The following is a 22,859-nucleotide window of genomic DNA, read 5'->3' as shown; positions in this document are numbered from 1 at the left end:
GGATCATGGCAGGAGACAGTAAGCTGGCTACTTTACTGGTTTGAATTGAGAGACGGTTATCTGGGACCCTTCATTCCTGTGACTGAGACTGTGGCTCAACAGATCCTCCATCAACTCAATGGGGCCAAGATGAGTGGGCCAGTGTCAGAACACGGGCACGCTGTCGATTTGCAAGGACGATACCAGAACTGAGAGGTTACAACTATCAGGAAAGACTGAGGCCCTTCTCTCCAGAACAGGGAAGGATGAGGGGTGACCTGATAGAGGTCCTTAAAATTACAAAGAGGTTCGATAGTGTAGATACAGGGAGAATGTTTCCACTTGTGTAGAGACCAGCAGTAGCAGCACTAAATACAAGATAGTCACGAATAAATCCAACACGGAATTCATGAGCTGCATCCAGGCTGTGGTGGGAGGGGATTGCAATCGTGGAACAATCAATGATGTGTGATGTGTCAGAAGGCAAGGTGGGTTATTTCTGTAGCCTGGATGTTCATGTCACAGTAATGGTCCTCACCCCATCCCCAGGACCACCGAGCAGGACAGTGAATAACATCCCTTTCAGTCACTCTGTGTCATCATCAAACACTCCCAGGGCAGGTGCAGCACGGGTTAGATACAGAGTAAAGCTCCCCCTACACTGTCCCATCAAACACTCCCAGGGCAGGTGCAGCATGGGTTAGATACAGAGTAAAGCTCCCTCTACAATGTCCCATCAAACACTCACAGGGCAGGTACAGCACGGGGTTAGATACAGAGTAAAGCTCCCTCTACACTGTCCCATCAAACACTCCCAGGGCAGGTACAGCACGGGGTTAGATACAGAGTAAAGCTCCCTCTGCACTGTCCCATCAAACACTCCCAGGGCAGGTACAGCACGGGGTTAGATACAGAGTAAAGCTCCCTCTACAATGTCCCATCAAACACTCCCAGGGCAGGTACAGCACGGGTTAGATACAGAGTAAAGCTCCCTCTACACTGTCCCATCAAACACTCCCGGGGCAGGCACGGGTTAGATACAGAGTAAAGCTCCCTCTACACTGTCCCATCAAACACTCCCAGGGCAGGCACGGATTAGATACAGAGTAAAGCTCCCCCTACACTGTCCCATCAAACACTCCCAGGGCAGGTACAGCACGGGTTAGATACAGAATAAAGCTCCCTCTACACTGTCCCATCAAACACTCCCAGGGCAGGTACAGCACGGGTTAGATACAGAGTAAAGCTCCCTCTGCACTGTCCCATCAAACATTCCCGGGGCAGGCACGGGTTAGATACAGAGTAAAGCTCCCTCTGCACTGTCCCATCAAACATTCCCGGGGCAGGCACGGGTTAGATACAGAGTAAAGCTCCCTCTGCACTGTCCCATCAAACATTCCCGGGGCAGGCACGGGTTAGATACAGAGTAAAGCTCCCTCTGCACTGTCCCATCACACACTCCCAGGGCAGGTACAGCACGGCGTTAGATACAGAGTAAAGCTCCCTCTGCACTGTCCCATCACACACTCCCAGGGCAGGTGCAGCACGGGTTAGATACAGAGTAAAGCTCCCTCTACACTGTCCCATCAAACACTCCCGGGGCAGGTACGGGTTAGATACAGAGTAAAGCTCCCTCTACACTGTCCCATCAAACACTCCCAGGGCAGGTACAGCACGGGTTAGATACAGAGTAAAGCTCCCTTTGCACTGTCCCATCAAACACTCCCAGGGCAGGTACAGCACGGGTTAGATACAGAGTAAAGCTCCCTCTACACTGTCCCATCAAACACTCCCAGGGCAGGTACAGCATGGGTTAGATACGGAGTAAAGCTCCCTCTACACTGTCCCATCAAACACTCCCAGGGCAGGTACAGCATGGGTTAGATACAGAGTAAAGCTCCCTCTACACTGTCCCATCAAACACTCCCAGGGCAGGTACAGCATGGGTTAGATACAGAGTAAAGCTCCCTCTACACTGTCCCATCAAACACTCCCAGGGCAGGTACAGCATGGGTTAGATACAGAGTAAAGCTTCGTCTATCTGTGGTCTAAAATAATTAAAAAAGCTAGTGGCATATTAGCCTTTATAACTTGAGGCCTAAAATATAAAGCGGGGAATGTTTTTCTCCTGCTATACAAAGTCCTGGTTTGGCCACATCTGGAGCATTGTGTACAGTGTGGGCACCACACCTTACAAAGGGCATATTGGCCTTGGAAGGAGTGCAGTGCATATTCACCAGAATGTTGCCAAGGCTCCAAGCTCTATTAAGAATGATAGACATAAACTAGACGTATTCCCTGGACTATAGTAGGTTAATGGGTGTTTAGAGTGATATTTTTAGGATTTTGAAAGGAATTGATAGGCTAGATATAGAGATACCTTTTCTCTTGTGAGGAGTATAGGACAGTGGGACATATCCTTAAAATCAGAACCAGGCCATTCAGGAGAGAAGTTAGGAAACACTTCTTCCATGGAAAGGGTGGTGAAAGGTTTGCAACTCTCTCCCACACAAAGGGCTAGATGCTAGCTGAATTAATCAATTTAAATCTGCAATTGATAAAGCTTTGCTCGACAAGGGTATAAAAGGATATGCAGCCAAGGAATGTGGATGTAATTAAGATACAAATCAGCCATTATATCACGGAATTGCGGAGCAGGCTTGAGGGGCTGAATGGCCTGTTCCTATGATCCTATGTCTACACTGTCCCATCAAACATTCCATAAGAAGATATGAAATAGGAGCAGGAGTTGGCCATTCAGCCCTTCGCGCCTGCTCCGTCATTCAATACGATCATTTTTCTGTCCAATATTTTCCTTATGTCGCTTCTGGTTCATCTGACAGTTCAGCACTGGAGTGTCAGCGAGGATTATGGGCTCAAGTCTCTGGAGTGGGGTTGAACCCGCAACTTTCTAACTCTTGAAAGTGGAGAGTGCTCTCCACTGAGCCACAGCTGACTCAGGGCAGGGACAGCACGGAGTTACATACAGAGTAAAACTCCCACTACACTGTCCCATCAAACACTCCCAAGGCAGGTCTCTTCCCCATTCCCCCCCCATGTCTCTTCCCTCCCCCCCCCCCACCCCCATGTCTCTCCCGCCCCCCGTGTGTCTTCCCCTCCCCTCCCGTGTCTATTCCCCCCCCCCGTGTGTCTTCCCCTCCCCCCCCGTGTTTCTTCCCGACCCCCCCGACCCCCATGTCTCTTCCCCCCCGTGTGTCTTCCCCTCCCCCCCTGTGTCTCTTCCTCCCCCCCCCGTGTCTCTTTCTCCCCCCACGTGTCTCTTCCCCTCCCCCCCCCCGTGTGTCTTCCCCCCCCGGGTCTCTTCCTCCCCCCCCCCCGTGTCTCTTCCCCCCGCCCGTGTCTCTTCCTCCCCCCGCCCGTGTCTCTTCCTCCCCCCGTGTCTCTTCCTCCCCCCGTGTCTCTTACTTGCCCCCCGTGTCTCTTACTCCCCCCCCGTGTCTCTTACTCCCCCCCCGTGTCTCTTCCCCCCCCGTGTCTCTTACTCCCCCCCCCGTGTCTCTTCCCCCCCCCGTGTCTCTTCCCCCCCCGTGTCTCTTACTCCCCCCCCGTGTCTCTTCCCCCCCCGTGTCTCTTCCCCCCCCCGTGTCTCTTCCCCACCCCGTGTCTCTTCCTCCCCCCCCGTGTCTCTTCCTCCCCCCCCATGTCTCTTCCCCCCCCGTGTCTCTTCCCCCCTCTGTGTCTCTTCCCCCCCCGTGTCTCTTCCCCCCCGTGTCTCTTCCCCCCCCGTGTCTCTTCCCCCCCGTGTCTCTTCCCCCCCCCGTGTCTCTTCCCCCCCCGTGTCTCTTCCCCCCCAGTGTCTCTTTCCCCCCCCCGTGTCTCTTCCCCCCCCGTGTCTCTTCCCCCCCGTGTCTCTTCCCCCCCCCGTGTCTCTTCCCCCCCCGTGTCTCTTCCCCCCCCGTGTCTCTTACCTCCCCCCGTGTCTCTTACCTCCCCCCGTGTCTCTTCCCCCCCCGTGTCTCTTCCCCCCCGTGTCTCTTCCCCCCCCCGTGTCTCTTCCCCCCCCGTGTCTCTTACCTCCCCCCCGTGTCTCTTCCCCCCCCGTGTCTCTTCCCCCCCCGTGTCTCTTCCCCCCCAGTGTCTCTTCCCCCCCCGTGTCTCTTCCCCCCCCGTGTCTCTTACTCCCCCCGTGTCTCTTACCTCCCCCGTGTCTCTTACTCCCCCCGTGTCTCTTACCTCCCCCGTGTCTCTTACTCCCCCCGTGTCTCTTACCTCCCCCCGTGTCTCTTACCTCCCCCCGTGTCTCTTACCTCCCCCCGTGTCTCTTCCCCTCCCCCGTGTCTCTTACCTTCCCCCCGTGTCTCTTACCTCCCCCCCGTGTCTCTTACCTCCCCCCGTGTCTCTTACCTCCCCCCGTGTCTCTTCCCCCCACCCCCGTGTCTCTTCCTCCCCCCCCGTGTCTCTTCCCCCCCGGTGTCTCTTACTCCCCCCGTGTCTCTTCCTCCCCCCGTGTCTCTTCCCCCCCGATGTCTCTTACTCCCCCCGTGTCTCTTCCTCCCCCCGTGTCTCTTCCTCCCCCCCCCGTGTCTCTTCCTCCCCCCGTGTCTCTTCCCCCCACCCGTGTCTCTTCCCCCCCCCGTGTCTCTTCCCCCCCCCCGTGTCTCTTCCTCCCCCCCGTGTCTCTTCCCCCCCCCCGTGTCTCTTCCTCCCCCCCCGTGTCTCTTCCCCCCCCCCCGTGTCTCTTCCCCCCCCCCGTGTCTCTTCCTCCCCCCGTGTCTCTTCCTCCCCCCCGTGTCTCTTACTCCCCCCGTGTCTCTTCCTCCCTCCCGTGTCTCTTCCCCACCCCGTGTCTCTTCCTCCCCCCCGTGTCTCTTCCTCCCCCCCGTGTCTCTTCCCCCCCGGTGTCTCTTCCTCCCCCCCGTGTCTCTTCCCCCCCCCATGTCTCTTCCTCCCCCCATGTCTCTTACTCCCCCCGTGTCTCTTCCCCCCCCGTGTCTCTTCCTCCCCCCGTGTCTCTTACTCCCCCCGTGTCTCTTCCCCCCCCCGTGTCTCTTCCTCCCCCCGTGTCTCTTCCTCCCCCCGTGTCTCTTACCTCCCCCTCCGTGTCTCTTCCCCCCCCCGTGTCTCTTCCTCCCCCCGTGTCTCTTACCTCCCCCGTGTCTCTTACTCCCCCCGTGTCTCTTACTCCCCCCGTGTCTCTTACTCCCCCCGTGTCTCTTACCTCCCCCCCGTGTCTCTTACTCCCCCCGTGTCTCTTACACCCCTCCGTGTCTCTTACCTCCCCCCCCGTGTCTCTTACCTCCCCCCCGTGTCTCTTACTCCCCCCCCGTGTCTCTTACCTCCCCCCCCGTGTCTCTTACCTCCCCCCCGTGTCTCTTACCTCCCCCCCGTGTCTCTTACTCCCCCCGTGTCTCTTACACCCCCCCGTGTCTCTTACTCCCCCCGTGTCTCTTACTCCCCCCGTGTCTCTTACTCCCCCCGTGTCTCTTACTCCCCCCGTGTCTCTTACCTCCCCCCCGTGTCTCTTACCTCCCCCCCGTGTCTCTTACCTCCCCCCCGTGTCTCTTACCTCCCCCCCCCCGTGTCTCTTACCTCCCCCCCGTGTCTCTTACTCCCCCCCCGTGTCTCTTACCTCCCCCCCGTGTCTCTTACCTCCCCCCCGTGTCTCTTACCTCCCCCCCGTGTCTCTTACTCCCCCCGTGTCTCTTCCTCCCCCCCGTGTCTCTTACCTCCCCCCCCGTGTCTCTTACCTCCCCCCCGTGTCTCTTACCTCCCCCCCGTGTCTCTTACTCCCCCCGTGTCTCTTCCCCCCCCGTGTCTCTTACCTCCCCCCCCCGTGTCTCTTCCTCCCCCCGTGTCTCTTCCTCCCCCCGTGTCTCTTCCTCCCCCCGTGTCTCTTACCTTCCCCCCGTGTCTCTTGCCTCCCCCCGTGTCTCTTCCTCCCCCCGTGTCTCTTACCTCCCCCCGTGTCTCTTACCTCCCCCCGTGTCTCTTCCTCCCCCCGTGTCTCTTCCCCCCCCCCGTGTCTCTTGCCTCCCCCCCGTGTCTCTTACCTCCCCCCCGTGTCTCTTACCTCCCCCCCGTGTCTCTTACTCCCCCCGTGTCTCTTCCTCCCCCCGTGTCTCTTCCTCCCCCCGTGTCTCTTCCCCCCCCCGTGTCTCTTACTCCCCCCGTGTCTCTTCCTCCCCCCGTGTCTCTTCCTCCCCCCGTGTCTCTTCCTCCCCCCGTGTCTCTTACCTCCCCCCATGTCTCTTACCTCCCGAGGGTCTCTTCCTCCCCCCGTGTCTCTTCCTCCCCCCGTGTCTCTTACTCCCCCCGTGTCTCTTACACCCCCCCGTGTCTCTTCCTCCCCCCGTGTCTCTTCCTCCCCCCGTGTCTCTTACCTCCCCCCGTGTCTCTTACCTCCCTCCGTGTCTCTTACCTCCCCCCGTGTCTCTTCCTCCCCCCCGTGTCTCTTACCTCCCCCCCGTGTCTCTTCCTCCCCCCGTGTCTCTTACCTCCCCCCGTGTCTCTTCCTCCCCCCGTGTCTCTTACCTCCCCCCGTGTCTCTTTCTCCCCCCGTGTCTCTTACCTCCCCCCCGTGTCTCTTCCCCCCCCCGTGTCTCTTCCTCCCCCCGTGTCTCTTCCTCCCCCCCGTGTCTGTTACTCCCCCCGTGTCTCTTCCCCCCCCCCCGTGTCTCTTACCTCCCCCCCCGTGTCTCTTACCTCCCCCCCCGTGTCTCTTACCACCCCCGGTGTCTCTGACCCCCCCCCGTGTCTCTTACCCCCCCCAGTGTCTCTTACCTCCCCCCCCCGTGTCTCTTACTCCCCCCGTGTCTCTTACCTCCCCCCCGTGTCTCTTACCTCCCCCCGTGTCTCTTCCCCCCCGTGTCTCTTTCCCCCCCCCGTGTCTCTTCCCCCCCCGTGTCTCTTACCTCCCCCCCGTGTCTCTTCCCCCCCCGTGTCTCTTCCCCCCCGCCGTGTCTCTTCCCCCCCGCCGTGTCTCTTCCTCCCCCCCCCGTGTCTCTTCCCCCCCCCGTGTCTCTTTTCCCCCCCCCGTGTCTCTTCCCCCCCCCCGTGTCTCTTTCCCCCCCCCCCGTGTCTCTTCCTCCCCCCCCGTGTCTCTTCCCCCCCCCCGTGTCTCTTCCTCCCCCCCCCCGTGTCTCTTCCCTCCCCCGTGTCTCTTCCTCCCCCGTGTCTCTTCCCCCCCGTGTCTCTTCCCCCCCCCGTGTCTCTTCCCCCCCCGTGTCTCTTCCTCCCCCCGTGTCTCTTCCTCCCCCCGTGTCTCTTCCCCCCCCCCGTGTCTCTTCCCCCCCCCGTGTCTCTTCCTCCCCCCCGTGTCTCTTACCTCCCCCCGTGTCTCTTACTCCCCCCGTGTCTCTTCCTCCCCCCGTGTCTCTTCCCCCCCCGTGTCTCTTCCTCCCCCCGTGTCTCTTACTCCCCCCGTGTCTCTTCCCCCCCCGTGTCTCTTCCCCCCCCGTGTCTCTTCCTCCCCCCGTGTCTCTTCCTCCCCCCCGTGTCTCTTACCTCCCCCCCCCCCCGTGTCTCTTACCTCCTCCCACCGTGTCTCTTCCTCCCCCCGTGTCTCTTCCTCGCCCCATGTCTCTTACCTCCCCCCATGTCTCTTACCTCCCCCCATGTCTCTTACCTCCCCCCATGTCTCTTACCGCCCCCGTGTCTCTTCCTCCCCCCCGTGTCTCTTACCTCCCCCCGTGTCTCTTCCTCCCCCCGTGTCTCTTACCTCCCCCCATGTCTCTTACCTCCCCCCATGTCTCTTACCTCCCCCCGTGTCTCTTACCGCCCCCGTGTCTCTTCCTCCCCCCCGTGTCTCTTACCTCCCCCCGTGTCTCTTCCTCCCCCCGTGTCTCTTACCTCCCCCCGTGTCTCTTCCTCCCCCCGTGTCTCTTACCTCCCCCCATGTCTCTTACCTCCCCCCATGTCTCTTACCTCCCCCCGTGTCTCTTACCGCCCCCGTGTCTCTTCCTCCCCCCCCCCGTGTCTCTTACCTCCCCCCGTGTCTCTTCCTCCCCCCGTGTCTCTTACCTTCCCCCCGTGTCTCTTGCCTCCCCCCGTGTCTCTTCCTCCCCCCGTGTCTCTTACCTCCCCCCGTGTCTCTTACCTCCCCCCCGTGTCTCTTCCTCCCCCCGTGTCTCTTCCCCCCCCCGTGTCTCTTGCCTCCCTCCCGTGTCTCTTACCTCCCCCCGTGTCTCTTCCTCCCCCCGTGTCTCTTCCTCCCCCCGTGTCTCTTACCTCCCCCCGTGTCTCTTCCTCCCCCCGTGTCTCTTCCTCCCCCCGTGTCTCTTCCTCCCCCCGTGTCTCTTACCTCCCCCCGTGTCTCTTACCTCCCCCCGTGTCTCTTACCTCCCCCCGTGTCTCTTCCTCCCCCCGTGTCTCTTCCTCCCCCCGTGTCTCTTCCTCCCCCCGTGTCTCTTACCTCCCCCCGTGTCTCTTACCTCCCTCCGTGTCTCTTCCTCCCCCCGTGTCTCTTCCTCCCCCCGTGTCTCTTCCTCCCCCCGTGTCTCTTACCTCCCCCCCGTGTCTCTTTCTCCCCCCGTGTCTCTTACCTCCCCCCCGTGTCTCTTCCCCCCCGTGTCTCTTCCTCCCCCCGTGTCTCTTCCCCCCCCCGTGTCTCTTCCTCCCCCCCGTGTCTCTTTCTCCCCCCGTGTCTCTTACCTCCCCCCCGTGTCTCTTCCCCCCCGTGTCTCTTCCTCCCCCCGTGTCTCTTCCTCCCCCCGTGTCTCTTCCTCCCCCCCGTGTCTCTTCCTCCCCCCCGTGTCTCTTACTCCCCCCGTGTCTCTTACCTCCCCCCCGTGTCTCTTACCTCCCCCGTGTCTCTTACCTCCCCCCGTGTCTCTTCCCCCCCCCCCGTGTCTCTTACCTCCCCCCCCGTGTCTCTTACCTCCCCCCCCGTGTCTCTTACCTCCCCCCCGTGTCTTACCTCCCCCCCCGTGTCTCTTACCTCCCCCCCCGTGTCTCTTACCTCCCCCCCCGTGTCTCTTACCTCCCCCCGTGTCTCTTACCTCCCCCCCCCGTGTCTCTTACCTCCCCCCGTGTCTCTTACCTCCCCCCGTGTCTCTTACCCCCCCGTGCTCCCCCCCCGTGTCTCTTCCCCCCCCGTGTCTCTCCCCCCCCGTGTCTCTTACTCCCCCCGTGTCTCTTACCTCCCCCCCCGTGTCTCTTACCTCCCCCCGTGTCTCTTCCCCCCCCGTGTCTCTTACTCCCCCCCCGTGTCTCTTCCCCCCCCGTGTCTCTTCCCCCCCCCCGTGTCTCTTCCCCCCCCCGTGTCTCTTCCCCCCCCCCGTGTCTCTTCCCCCCCCGTGTCTCTTACCTCCCCCCGTGTCTCTTCCCCCCCCGTGTCTCTTCCCCCCCCCCGTGTCTCTTCCCCCCCCGTGTCTCTTCCCCCCCCCGTGTCTCTTCCCCCCCCCGTGTCTCTTACCTCCCCCGTGTCTCTTCCCCCCCCCGTGTCTCTTACCTCCCCCCGTGTCTCTTCCCCCCCCCGTGTCTCTTACCTCCCCCCGTGTCTCTTCCTCCCCCCGTGTCTCTTACCTCCCCCCGTGTCTCTTCCCCCCCCCGTGTCTCTTCCCCCCCCGTGTCTCTTCCCGCCCCCGTGTCTCTTCCCCCCCCCCCGTGTCTCTTCCCCCCCCCGTGTCTCTTACCTCCCCCGTGTCTCTTCCCCCCCCCGTGTCTCTTACCTCCCGCCGTGTCTCTTCCCCCCCCCGTGTCTCTTACCTCCCCCCGTGTCTCTTACCTCCCCCCGTGTCTCTTACCTCCCCCCGTGTCTCTTACCTCCCCCCCCGTGTCTCTTACCTCCCCCCGTGTCTCTTACTCCCCCCCCGTGTCTCTTACCTCCCCCCGTGTCTCTTCCTCCCCCCGTGTCTCTTACCTCCCCCCGTGTCTCTTCCTCCCCCCCCGTGTCTCTTACCTCCCCCCCGTGTCTCTTACCTCCCCCCCCGTGTCTCTTACCTCCCCCCGTGTCTCTTACCTCCCCCCGTGTCTCTTACCTCCCCCCCGTGTCTCTTACCTCCCCCCCCCGTGTCTCTTACCTCCCCCCCGTGTCTCTTACCTCCCTCCCCGTGTCTCTTCCTCCCCCCCCCCGTGTCTCTTACTCCCCCCGTGTCTCTTACCTCCCCCCCGTGTCTCTTACCTCCCCCCGTGTCTCTTCCCCCCCCGTGTCTCTTCCCCCCGTGTCTCTTCCCCCCCCCGTGTCTCTTACCTCCCCCCGTGTCTCTTCTCCCCCCCCCCCCCGTGTCTCTTCCCCCCCCCCCCGTGTCTCTTCCCCCCCCCCCGTGTCTCTTACCTCCCCCCGTGTCTCTTACCTTCCCCCGTGTCTCTTCCCCCCCCCGTGTCTCTTCCCCCCCCCCCGTGTCTCTGTCCCCCCCCCGTGTCTCTTCCCCCCCCGTGTCTCTTACCTCCCCCCGTGTCTCTTACCTCCCCCCGTGTCTCTTCTCCCCCCCCCGTGTCTCTTCCTCCCCCCGTGTCTCTTACCTCCCCCCCGTGTCTCTTATCTCCCCCGCCGTGTCTCTTACCTCCCCCCCCCGTGTCTCTTACCTCCCCCCGTGTCTCTTACCTCCCCCCCCCGTGTCTCTTACCTCCCCCCCGTGTCTCTTACCTCCCCCCCGTGTCTCTTACCTCCCCCCCGTGTCTCTTACCTCCCCCCGTGTCTCTTACCTCCCCCCGTGTCTCTTACCTCCCCCCGTGTCTCTTACCTCCCCCCCGTGTCTCTTACCTCCCCCCCGTGTCTCTTACCTCCCCCCGTGTCTCTTACCTCCCCCCGTGTCTCTTCCCCCCCCCCCCGTGTCTCTTACCTCCCCCCCCGTGTCTCTTACCTCCCCCCCCGTGTCTCTTACCTCCCCCCCCGTGTCTCTTACCTCCCCCCCCCGTGTCTCTTACCTCGCCCCGTGTCTCTTACCTCGCCCGTGTCTCTTACCACCCCCGGTGTCTCAGACCCCCCCCCGTGTCTCTTACCTCCCCCCGTGTCTCTTCCCCCCCCGTGTCTCTTACCTCCCCCCGTGTCTCTTACCTCCCCCCGTGTCTCTTACCTCCCCTCGTGTCTCTTACCTCCCCCCCCCGTGTCTCTTACTCCCCCCGTGTCTCTTACTCCCCCCGTGTCTCTTACCTCCCCCCCGTGTCTCTTCTCCCCCCGTGTCTCTTACCTCCCCCCGTGTCTCTTCCCCCGCCCCCGTGTCTCTTCCCCCCCCGTGTCTCTTCCCCCCCCCCGTGTCTCTTACCTCCCCCCGTGTCTCTTACCTTCCCCCGTGTCTCTTCCCCCCCGTGTCTCTTCCCCCCCCCCGTGTCTCTTACCTCCCCCCCCGTGTCTCTTACCTCCCCCTGTGTCTCTTACCTCCCCCCGTGTCTCTGACCCCCCCCGTGTCTCTTACCTCCCCCCCGTGTCTCTTCCTCCCCCCCCCGTGTCTCTTACTCCCCCCGTGTCTCTTACTCCCCCCGTGTCTCTTACCTCCCCCCCGTGTCTCTTCCCCCCCCCGTGTCTCTTCCCCCCCCGTGTCTCTTCCCCCCCCGTGTCTCTTACCTCCCCCCGTGTCTCTTCCCCCCCCCCCGTGTCTCTTCCCCCCCCCCGTGTCTCTTCCCCCCCCGTGTCTCTTCCCCCCCCCCCGTGTCTCTTCCCCCCCCCCCGTGTCTCTTACCTTCCCCCCCCCCCCGTGTCTCTTACCACCCCCGGTGTCTCTTACCTCCCCCCGTGTCTCTGACCCCCCCCCGTGTCTCTTACCTCCCCCCGTGTCTCTTACTCCCCCCGTGTCTCTTACTCCCCCCGTGTCTCTTCCCCCCCCGTGTCTCTTCCCCCCCCCGTGTCTCTTCCCCCCCCGTGTCTCTTACCTCCCCCCGTGTCTCTTCCCCCCCCCCGTGTCTCTTCCCCCCCTCGTGTCTCTTCCCCCACCTCGTGTCTCTTCCCCCCCCGTGTCTCTTCCCCCCCCGTGTCTCTTACCTCCCCCCGTGTCTCTTACCTCCCCCCGTGTCTCTTACCTCCCCCCGTGTCTCTTCCCCCCCCCCCGTGTCTCTTCCCCCCCCCCCGTGTCTCTTACCTCCCCCCGTGTCTCTTACCTCCCCCCGTGTCTCTTACCTCCCCCCGTGTCTCTTCCCCCCCCCCCGTGTCTCTTCCCCCCCCCCCCGTGTCTCTTCCCCCCCCCCCGTGTCTCTTCCCCCCCCCCCCGTGTCTCTTACCTCCCCCCCGTGTCTCTTACCTCCCCCCGTGTCTCTTCCTCCCCCCGTGTCTCTTCCCCCCCCCGTGTCTCTTACCTCCCCCGTGTCTCTTCCTCCCCCCGTGTCTCTTACCTCCCCCCATGTCTCTTACCTCCCCCCCCGTGTCTCTTCCTCCCCCCGTGTCTCTTCCCCCCCCCGTGTCTCTTCCCTCCCCCCGTGTCTCTTACTCCCCCCGTGTCTCTTACTCCCCCCGTGTCTCTTACCTCCCCCCCCCCGTGTCTCTTACCTCCCCCCCGTGTCTCTTACCTCCCCCCCCGTGTCTCTTACCTCCCCCCCCCCGTGTCTCTTACCTCCCCCCCCGTGTCTCTTACCTCCCCCCGTGTCTCTTACCTCCCCCCGTGTCTCTTACCTCCCCCCGTGTTTCTTACCTCCCCCCCCCGTGTCTCTTACCTCCCCCCCCGTGTCTCTTACCTCCCCCCGTGTCTCTTACCACCCTTACCTCCCCCCGTGTCTCTTACCACCCCCGGTGTCTCTTACCTCCCCCCGTGTCTCTTACCACCCCCCGTGTCTCTTACTCCCCCGTGTCTCTTACCTCCCCCCCCCCGTGTCTCTTACCTCCCCCCCCCCCCGTGTCTCTTACCTCCCCCCGTGTCTCTTACCTCCCCCACCGTGTCTCTTACCTCCCTCCCCCCCCCGTGTCTCTTACCTCCCCCCCCCGTGTCTCTTACCTCCCCCCGTGTCTCTTACCTCCCCCCGTGTTTCTTACCTCCCCCCCCGTGTCTCTTACCTCCCCCCGTGTCTCTTACCACCCTTACCTCCCCCCGTGTCTCTTACCACCCCCGGTGTCTCTTACCTCCCCCCGTGTCTCTTACCACCCTTACCTCCCCCCGTGTCTCTTACCCCCCCCCGTGTCTCTTACCTCCCCCCCGTGTCTCTTACCTCCCCCCGTGTCTCTTCCCCCCCCCCGTGTCTCTTCCCCCCCCCGTGTCTCTTACCTCCCCCCGTGTCTCTTACCTCCCCCCGTGTCTCTTACTCCCCCCGTGTCTCTTACCTCCCCCCCGTGTCTCTTACCTCCCCCCCCCCCGTGTCTCTTACCTCCCCCCCCCCCCCGTGTCTCTTACCTCCCCCCCCGTGTCTCTTACCTCCCCCGTGTCTCTTACCTCCCCCCGTGTCTCTTACCTCCCCCCCCGTGTCTCTTACCTCCCCCCCCCGTGTCTCTTACCTCCCCCCCCCGTGTCTCTTACCTCCCCCCGTGTCTCTTACCACCCTTACCTCCCCCCGTGTCTCTTACCTCCCCCCCCCCGTGTCTCTTCCCCCCCCCGTGTCTCTTACCACCCCCGGTGTCTCTTACCTCCCCCCGTGTCTCTTACCACCCTTACCTCCCCCCGTGTCTCTTCCTCCCCCCGTGTCTCTTACCTCCCCCCGTGTCTCTTCCCCCCCCCGTGTCTCTTCCCCCCCCGTGTCTCTTCCCCCCCCCGTGTCTCTTCCCCCCCCCCGTGTCTCTTCCCCCCCCGTGTCTCTTACCTCCCCCGTGTCTCTTCCCCCCCCCGTGTCTCTTACCTCCCCCCGTGTCTCTTCCCCCCCCCCGTGTCTCTTACCTCCCCCCGTGTCTCTTACCTCCCCCCGTGTCTCTTACCTCCCCCCGTGTCTCTTACCTCCCCCCCCCGTGTCTCTTACCTCCCCCCGTGTCTCTTACTCCCCCCCCCGTGTCTCTTACCTCCCCCCGTGTCTCTTCCTCCCCCGTGTCTCTTACCTCCCCCGTGTCTCTTACCTCCCCCCCGTGTCTCTTACCTCCCCCCCGTGTCTCTTACCTCCCCCCGTGTCTCTTCCCCCCCCCCCGTGTCTCTTACCTCCCCCCCCGTGTCTCTTACCTCCCCCCCGTGTCTTACCTCCCCCCCGTGTCTCTTACCTCCCCCCCCCGTGTCTCTTACCTCCCCCCCGTGTCTCTTACCTCCCCCCGTGTCTCTTACCTCCCCCCCGTGTCTTACCTCCCCCCCCGTGTCTCTTACCTCCCCCCCCCGTGTCTCTTACCTCCCCCCGTGTCTCTTACCTCCCCCCGTGTCTCTTACCTCCCCCCGTGTCTCTTACCTCCCCCCCCGTGTCTCTTACCTCCCCCCCCCGTGTCTCTTACCTCCCCCTGTGTCTCTTACCTCGCCCCGTGTCTCTTACCACCCCCGGTGTCTCTTACCTCCCCCCGTGTCTCTGACCCCCCCCCGTGTCTCTTACCTCCCCCCGTGTCTCTTACTCCCCCCGTGTCTCTTACTCCCCCCGTGTCTCTTCCCCCCCCGTGTCTCTTCCCCCCCCCGTGTCTCTTCCCCCCCCGTGTCTCTTACCTCCCCCCGTGTCTCTTCCCCCCCCCGTGTCTCTTACCTCCCCCCGTGTCTCTTCCCCCCCGTGTCTCTTCCCCCCTCGTGTCTCTTCCCCCCCTCGTGTCTCTTCCCCCCCGTGTCTCTTCCCCCCCCGTGTCTCTTACCTCCCCCCGTGTCTCTTACCTCCCCCCGTGTCTCTTACCTCCCCCCGTGTCTCTTCCCCCCCCCCCCCGTGTCTCTTCCCCCCCCCCCCGTGTCTCTTACCTCCCCCCGTGTCTCTTACCTCCCCCCGTGTCTCTTACCTCCCCCCGTGTCTCTTCCCCCCCCCCGTGTCTCTTCCCCCCCCCCCGTGTCTCTTCCCCCCCCCCCCGTGTCTCTTACCTCCCCCCGTGTCTCTTACCTCCCCCCGTGTCTCTTACCTCCCCCTGTGTCTCTTACCTCGCCCCGTGTCTCTTACCACCCCCGGTGTCTCTTACCTCCCCCGTGTCTCTGACCCCCCCCGTGTCTCTTACCTCCCCCCGTGTCTCTTACCTCCCCCCGTGTCTCTTCCTCCCCCCGTGTCTCTTCCCCCCCCCCCGTGTCGCTTACCTCCCCCCCGTGTCTCTTACCTCCCCCCGTGTCTCTTCCTCCCCCCGTTGTCTCTTCCCCCCCCCCGTGTCTCTTACCTCCCCCGTGTCTCTTCCTCCCCCCGTGTCTCTTCCCCCCCCGTGTCTCTTACCTCCCCCGTGTCTCTTCCTCCCCCCGTGTCTCTTACTCCCCCCGTGTCTCTTACTCCCCCCGTGTCTCTTACCTCCCCCCCCCCCGTGTCTCTTACCTCCCCCCCGTGTCTCTTACCTCCCCCCCCGTGTCTCTTACCTCCCCCCCCCCGTGTCTCTTACCTCCCCCCCCCGTGTCTCTTACCTCCCCCCGTGTCTCTTACCTCCCCCCGTGTCTCTTACCTCCCCCCGTGTTTCTTACCTCCCCCCCCGTGTCTCTTACCTCCCCCCCCGTGTCTCTTACCTCCCCCCGTGTCTCTTACCACCCTTACCTCCCCCCGTGTCTCTTACCACCCCCCGTGTCTCTTACTCCCCCCGTGTCTCTTACCTCCCCCCCCCCGTGTCTCTTACCTCCCCCCCCCGTGTCTCTTACCTCCCCCCGTGTCTCTTACTCCCCCCCCGTGTCTCTTACCTCCCCCCGTGTCTCTTCCTCCCCCCGTGTCTCTTACCTCCCCCCGTGTCTCTTACCTCCCCCCGTGTCTCTTCCTCCCCCCCCGTGTCTCTTCCCCCCTCCCCGTGTCTCTTACCTCCCCCCGTGTCTCTTCCTCCCCCCCCGTGTCTCTTACCTCCCCCCCGTGTCTCTTACCTCCCCCCCCCGTGTCTCTTACCTCCCCCCGTGTCTCTTACCTCCCCCCGTGTCTCTTACCTCCCCCCCGTGTCTCTTACCTCCCCCCCCCCCGTGTCTCTTACCTCCCCCCCGTGTCTCTTACCTCCCTCCCCGTGTCTCTTCCTCCCCCCCCGTGTCTCTTACTCCCCCCGTGTCTCTTACCTCCCCCCCGTGTCTCTTACCTCCCCCCGTGTCTCTTCCCCCCCCGTGTCTCTTCCCCCCCCGTGTCTCTTCCCCCCCCCGTGTCTCTTACCTCCCCCCGTGTCTCTTCTCCCCCCCCCCGTGTCTCTTCCCCCCCCCCCCGTGTCTCTTCCCCCCCCCCCGTGTCTCTTACCTCCCCCCGTGTCTCTTACCTTCCCCCGTGTCTCTTCCCCCCCCCCGTGTCTCTTCCCCCCCCCCGTGTCTCTTCCCCCCCCCGTGTCTCTTCCCCCCCCCGTGTCTCTTACCTCCCCCCGTGTCTCTTACCTCCCCCCGTGTCTCTTACCTCCCCCCGTGTCTCTTCTCCCCCCCCCGTGTCTCTTCCTCCCCCCGTGTCTCTTACCTCCCCCCCCGTGTCTCTTATCTCCCCCGCCGTGTCTCTTACCTCCCCCCCCCGTGTCTCTTACCTCCCCCCGTGTCTCTTACCTCCCCCCCCCGTGTCTCTTACCTCCCCCCGTGTCTCTTACCTCCCCCCCGTGTCTCTTACCTCCCCCCCGTGTCTCTTACCTCCCCCCCGTGTCTCTTACCTCCCCCCCCCGTGTCTCTTACCTCCCCCCGTGTCTCTTACCTCCCCCCCGTGTCTCTTACCTCCCCCCCGTGTCTCTTACCTCCCCCCGTGTCTCTTACCTCCCCCCGTGTCTCTTACCCCCCCCCGTGTCTCTTACCTCCCCCCCCGTGTCTCTTACCTCCCCCCCCGTGTCTCTTACCTCCCCCCCGTGTCTCTTACCTCCCCCCCGTGTCTCTTACCTCCCCACCCCGTGTCTCTTACCTCCCCACCCCGTGTCTCTTACCTCCCCCCCCCGTGTCTCTTACCTCCCCCCCCGTGTCTCTTACCTCCCCCCCCCGTGTCTCTTACCTCGCCCCGTGTCTCTTACCTCGCCCCGTGTCTCTTACCACCCCCGGTGTCTCAGACCCCCCCCCGTGTCTCTGACCCCCCCGGTGTCTCTTCCCCCCCCGTGTCTCTTACCTCCCCCCCGTGTCTCTTCCCTCCCCCCGTGTCTCTTCCCCCCCCCGTGTCTCTCCCCCCCCGTGTCTCTTCCCCCCCCGTGTCTCTTCCCCCCCCGTGTCTCTTCCCCCCCCGTGTCTCTTACCTCCCCCCCCGTGTCTCTTACCTCCCCCCGTGTCTCTTACCTCCCCCCCGTGTCTCTTACCTCCCCCCCCGTGTCTCTTCCTCCCCCCCCCCGTGTCTCTTACTCCCCCCGTGTCTCTTACTCCCCCCGTGTCTCTTACCTCCCCCCCGTGTCTCTTCTCCCCCCGTGTCTCTTACCTCCCCCCGTGTCTCTTCCCCCCCCCCCGTGTCTCTTACCTCCCCCCGTGTCTCTTACCTTCCCCCGTGTCTCTTCCCCCCCGTGTCTCTTCCCCCCCCCGTGTCTCTTACCTCCCCCCCCCGTGTCTCTTACCTCCCCCTGTGTCTCTTACCTCCCCCCGTGTCTCTGACCCCCCCCCGTGTCTCTTCCTCCCCCCCCCGTGTCTCTTACTCCCCCCGTGTCTCTTACTCCCCCCGTGTCTCTTACTCCCCCCGTGTCTCTTACCTCCCCCCCGTGTCTCTTCCCCCCCCCGTGTCTCTTCCCCCCCCGTGTCTCTTCCCCCCCCGTGTCTCTTACCTCCCCCCGTGTCTCTTCCCCCCCCCCCGTGTCTCTTCCCCCCCCCGTGTCTCTTCCCCCCCCGTGTCTCTTCCCCCCCCCCGTGTCTCTTCCCCCCCCCCCCCGTGTCTCTTCCCCCCCCCCCCGTGTCTCTTACCTTCCCCCGTGTCTCTTCCCCCCCCGTGTCTCTTCCCCCCCCCCGTGTCTCTTACCTCCCCCCGTGTCTCTTCCTCCCCCCGTGTCTCTTCCTCCCCCCGTGTCTTACCTCCCCCCCCCCGTGTCTCTTACCTCCCCCCCCCGTGTCTCTTACCTCCCCCCGTGTCTCTTACCTCCCCCCCGTGTCTCTTACCTCCCCCCCCCGTGTCTCTTACCTCCCCCCCGTGTCTCTTACCTCCCCCCCGTGTCTCTTACCTCCCCCCCGTGTCTCTTACCTCCCCCCCGTGTCTCTTACCTCCCCCCCGTGTCTCTTACCTCCCCCCCGTGTCTCTTACCTCCCCCCGTGTCTCTTACCTCCCCCCCGTGTCTCTTACCTCCCCCCCCCGTGTCTCTTACCTCCCCCCCGTGTCTCTTACCTCCCCCCGTGTCTCTTACCTCCCCCCCGTGTCTCTTACCTCCCCCCCGTGTCTCTTCCCCCCCCCCCCCGTGTCTCTTACCTCCCCCCCCGTGTCTCTTACCTCCCCCCCCGTGTCTCTTACCTCCCCCCCCGTGTCTTACCTCCCCCCCCGTGTCTCTTACCTCCCCCCCCGTGTCTCTTACCTCCCCCCCGTGTCTTACCTCCCCCCCCGTGTCTCTTACCTCCCCCCCCCCGTGTCTCTTACCTCCCCCCCCGTGTCTCTTACCTCCCCCCGTGTCTCTTACCTCCCCCCGTGTCTCTTACCTCCCCCCCCGTGTCTCTTACCTCCCCCCCCCGTGTCTCTTACCTCCCCCTATGTCTCTTACCTCGCCCCGTGTCTCTTACCACCCCCGGTGTCTCTTACCTCCCCCCGTGTCTCTGACCCCCCCCCGTGTCTCTTACCTCCCCCCGTGTCTCTTACTCCCCCCGTGTCTCTTCCCCCCCCGTGTCTCTTCCCCCCCCGTGTCTCTTCCCCCCCCATGTCTCTTACTCCCCCCGTGTCTCTTACCTCCCCCCCGTGTCTCTTCCCCCCCCCGTGTCTCTTCCCCCCCCGTGTCTCTTCCCCCCCCGTGTCTCTTCCCCCCCCGTGTCTCTTACCTCCCCCCGTGTCTCTTCCCCCCCCGTGTCTCTTCCCCCCCCCCGTGTCTCTTCCCCCCCTCGTGTCTCTTCCCCCCCCCGTGTCTCTTCCCCCCCCGTGTCTCTTACCTCCCCCCGTGTCTCTTACCTCCCCCCGTGTCTCTTACCTCCCCCCGTGTCTCTTCCCCCCCCCCCGTGTCTCTTCCCCCCCCCCCCGTGTCTCTTACCTCCCCCCGTGTCTCTTACCTCCCCCCGTGTCTCTTCCCCCCCCCCCCGTGTCTCTTCCCCCCCCCCCGTGTCTCTTACCTCCCCCCCGTGTCTCTTACCTCCCCCCGTGTCTCTTCCTCCCCCCGTGTCTCTTACCTCCCCCCATGTCTCTTACCTCCCCCCCCGTGTCTCTTCCTCCCCCCGTGTCTCTTCCCCCCCCCGTGTCTCTTCCCTCCCCCCGTGTCTCTTACTCCCCCCGTGTCTCTTACTCCCCCCGTGTCTCTTACCTCCCCCCCCCCCGTGTCTCTTACCTCCCCCCCGTGTCTCTTACCTCCCCCCCCGTGTCTCTTACCTCCCCCCCCCCGTGTCTCTTACCTCCCCCCCCCGTGTCTCTTACCTCCCCCCGTGTCTCTTACCTCCCCCCGTGTCTCTTACCTCCCCCCGTGTCTCTTACCTCCCCCCCCGTGTCTCTTACCTCCCCCCCCGTGTCTCTTACCACCCCCGGTGTCTCTTACCACCCCCCGTGTCTCTTACTCCCCCCGTGTCTCTTACCTCCCCCCCCCCGTGTCTCTTACCTCCCCCCCCGTGTCTCTTACCTCCCCCCCGTGTCTCTTACCTCCCCCCCCGTGTCTCTTACCTCCCCCCCCCCCCCCGTGTCTCTTACCTCCCCCCCCGTGTCTCTTACCTCCCCCCGTGTCTCTTACCTCCCCCCGTGTCTCTTACCTCCCCCCCCCGTGTCTCTTACCTCCCCCCCCCGTGTCTCTTACCTCCCCCCGTGTCTCTTACCACCCTTACCTCCCCCCGTGTCTCTTACCACCCCCGGTGTCTCTTACCTCCCCCCGTGTCTCTTACCACCCTTACCTCCCCCCGTGTCTCTTACCCCCCCCCCGTGTCTCTTACCTCCCCCCCGTGTCTCTTACCTCCCCCCGTGTCTCTTCCCCCCCCGTGTCTCTTCCCCCCCCCCGTGTCTCTTACCTCCCCCCGTGTCTCTTACCTCCCCCCGTGTCTCTTACCACCCCCCGTGTCTCTTACTCCCCCCGTGTCTCTTACCTCCCCCCCCCGTGTCTCTTACCTCCCCCCCCCCCGTGTCTCTTACCTCCCCCCCGTGTCTCTTACCTCCCCCCCCGTGTCTCTTACCTCCCCCCCCCCCCGTGTCTCTTACCTCCCCCCCCGTGTCTCTTACCTCCCCCCGTGTCTCTTACCTCCCCCCGTGTCTCTTACCTCCCCCCCCGTGTCTCTTACCTCCCCCCCCCGTGTCTCTTACCTCCCCCCCCCGTGTCTCTTACCTCCCCCCGTGTCTCTTACCACCCTTACCTCCCCCCGTGTCTCTTACCACCCCCGGTGTCTCTTACCTCCCCCCGTGTCTCTTACCACCCTTACCTCCCCCCGTGTCTCTTACCCCCCCCCCGTGTCTCTTACCTCCCCCCCGTGTCTCTTACCTCCCCCCGTGTCTCTTCCCCCCCCCGTGTCTCTTCCCCCCCCCGTGTCTCTTACCTCCCCCCCGTGTCTCTTACCCCCCCCCCGTGTCTCTTACCCCCCCCCGTGTCTCTTACCTCCCCCCCCGTGTCTCTTACCTCCCCCCGTGTCTCTTCCCCCCCCCGTGTCTCTTCCCTCCCCCCGTGTCTCTTCCCCCCCCCGTGTCTCTTCCCCCCCCGTGTCTCTTACCTCCCCCCCGTGTCTCTTACCTCCCCCCGTGTCTCTTACCTCCCCCCCGTGTCTCTTACTCCCCCCCCGTGTCTCTTACTCCCCCCCCGTGTCTCTTACCTCCCCCCGTGTCTCTTCCCCCCCCCCGTGTCTCTTACCTCCCCCCGTGTCTCTTCCCCCCCCCGTGTCTCTTACCTCCCCCCCGTGTCTCTTACTCCCCCCCCGTGTCTCTTACTCCCCCCCCGTGTCTCTTACCTCCCCCCGTGTCTCTTCCTCCCCCCCGTGTCTCTTACCTCCCCCCGTGTCTCTTACCTCCCCCCCGTGTCTCTTACTCCCCCCCCGTGTCTCTTACCTCCCCCCGTGTCTCTTACCTCCCCCGTGTCTCTTACCTCCCCCCGTGTCTCTTCCCCCCCCCCCGTGTCTCTTACCTCCCCCCGTGTCTCTTACCTCCCCCCGTGTCTCTTACCTCCCCCCGTGTCTCTTCCTCCCCCCGTGTCTCTTACCTCCCCCGTGTCTCTTACCTCCCCCCGTGTCTCTTCCTCCCCCCCCGTGTCTCTTCCCCCCCCCGTGTCTCTTCCTCCCCCCCCGTGTCTCTTACCTCCCCCCGTGTCTCTTACCTCCCCCCCCCCGTGTCTCTTACCTCCCCCCCCGTGTCTCTTCCTCCCCCCCCGTGTCTCTTACTCCCCCCCCGTGTCTCTTACCTCCCCTCCCCGTGTCTCTTACCTCCCCCCGTGTCTCTTACCTCCCCCCCCCCGTGTCTCTTACCTCCCCCCCCGTGTCTCTTACTCCCCCCGTGTCTCTTACCTCCCCCCCGTGTCTCTTACTCCCCCCGTGTCTCTTACCTCCCCCCCGTGTCTCTTACCTCCCCCCGTGTCTCTTCCCCCCCCCGTGTCTCTTCCCCCCCGTGTCTCTTCCCCCCCCGTGTCTCTTACCTCCCCCCGTGTCTCTTCCCCCCCCGTGTCTCTTCCCCCCCCCGTGTCTCTTCCCCCCCCCCCCGTGTCTCTTACCTCCCCCCGTGTCTCTTCCCCCCCCCGTGTCTCTTCCCCCCCCCGTGTCTCTTCCCCCCCGTGTCTCTTCCCCCCGCCGTGTCTCTTCCCCCCCCCGTGTCTCTTCCCCCCCCGTGTCTCTTACCTCCCCCCGTGTCTCTTCCCCCCCCGTGTCTCTCCCCCCCCCCCATGTCTCTTCCTCCCCCCGTGTCTCTTACCTCCCCCCCCCCGTGTCTCTTACCTCCCCCCCCGTGTCTCTTCCCCCCCCCCGTGTCTCTTCCTCCCTCCCCGTGTCTCTTACCTCCCCCCCCGTGTCTCTTACCTCCCCCCCCCCGTGTCTCTTACCTCCCCCCCCCCCGTGTCTCTTACCTCCCCCCCCCGTGTCTCTTACCTCCCCCCCCCGTGTCTCTTACCTCCCCCCGTGTCTCTTACCTCCCCCCCGTGTCTCTTACCTCCCCCCCGTGTCTCTTACCTCCCCCCCGTGTCTCTTACCTCCCCCCCGTGTCTCTTACCTCCCCCCGTGTCTCTTACCTCCCCCCCCGTGTCTCTTACCTCCCCCCCCGTGTCTCTTACCTCCCCCCCGTGTCTCTTACCTCCCCCCGTGTCTCTTACCTCCCCCCCGTGTCTCTTACCTCCCCCCCCCGTGTCTCTTACCTCCCCCCGTGTCTCTTACCCCCCCCGTGTCTCTTACCTCCCCACCGTGTCTCTTACCTCCCCCCCATGTCTTTTACCCCCCACCCGTGTCTCTTACCTCCTCCCCCCCGTGTCTCTTTCCTCCCCCCCAACCCACCTTGTGTTTCTCCCCCCCTCCTCGTGTCTCTCCCCCCACCCCCGCAGCCCATGTCTCTCCCCCCCTCCTCGTGTCTCTCCCCCCCACCCCATGTCTCTCCCCTCCTCCTCCGTGTCTCTCCCCCCCACCCCATGTCTCTCCCCCCCCTCGTGTGTCTCCCACCCCCCCCAACTCACCCCGTGTCTCTCCCACTGCCCCCCCCCCCCCCCCGCATCTCTTTTCCCCCCCACCCCGGTGTCTCTCTCACTCTCTTCACTCTCTCCCCTCCCCCGTGTCTCTCACTCTCCCCTCCCCCGTGCCTCTCACTCTCCCCCCACCCGAATCTCTCTCACTCTCCCCCACTCGAATCTCTCTCTCCCCCCCCCCACTCGAATCTCTCTCTCCCCCCCCCCACTCGAATCTCTCTCTCCCCCCACACCCGAATCTCTCTCACTCTCCCCCACTCGAATCTCTCTCTCCCCCCCCCCACTCGAATCTCTCTCTCCCCCCCCCACTCGAATCTCTCTCACTCCCCCCCCC

General features: G+C 64.2%; 1 protein-coding gene across 1 annotated transcript in view; it reads left to right on the top strand.

Moving 5' to 3' along the window:
- Positions 1–22,859, top strand: part of sptbn5 (spectrin, beta, non-erythrocytic 5) — a 635,480-nt gene that overhangs the window by 560,733 nt on the left and 51,888 nt on the right. The gene's annotated exons all lie outside the window — the stretch shown is intronic.

This window comes from Pristiophorus japonicus, chromosome 4, assembly GCF_044704955.1.
Source record: "Pristiophorus japonicus isolate sPriJap1 chromosome 4, sPriJap1.hap1, whole genome shotgun sequence".
NCBI lineage: Eukaryota > Metazoa > Chordata > Chondrichthyes > Pristiophoridae > Pristiophorus > Pristiophorus japonicus.
Note: the sequence above shows the minus strand (reverse complement) of the source record. Positions and strands in the feature narration are given on the sequence as shown.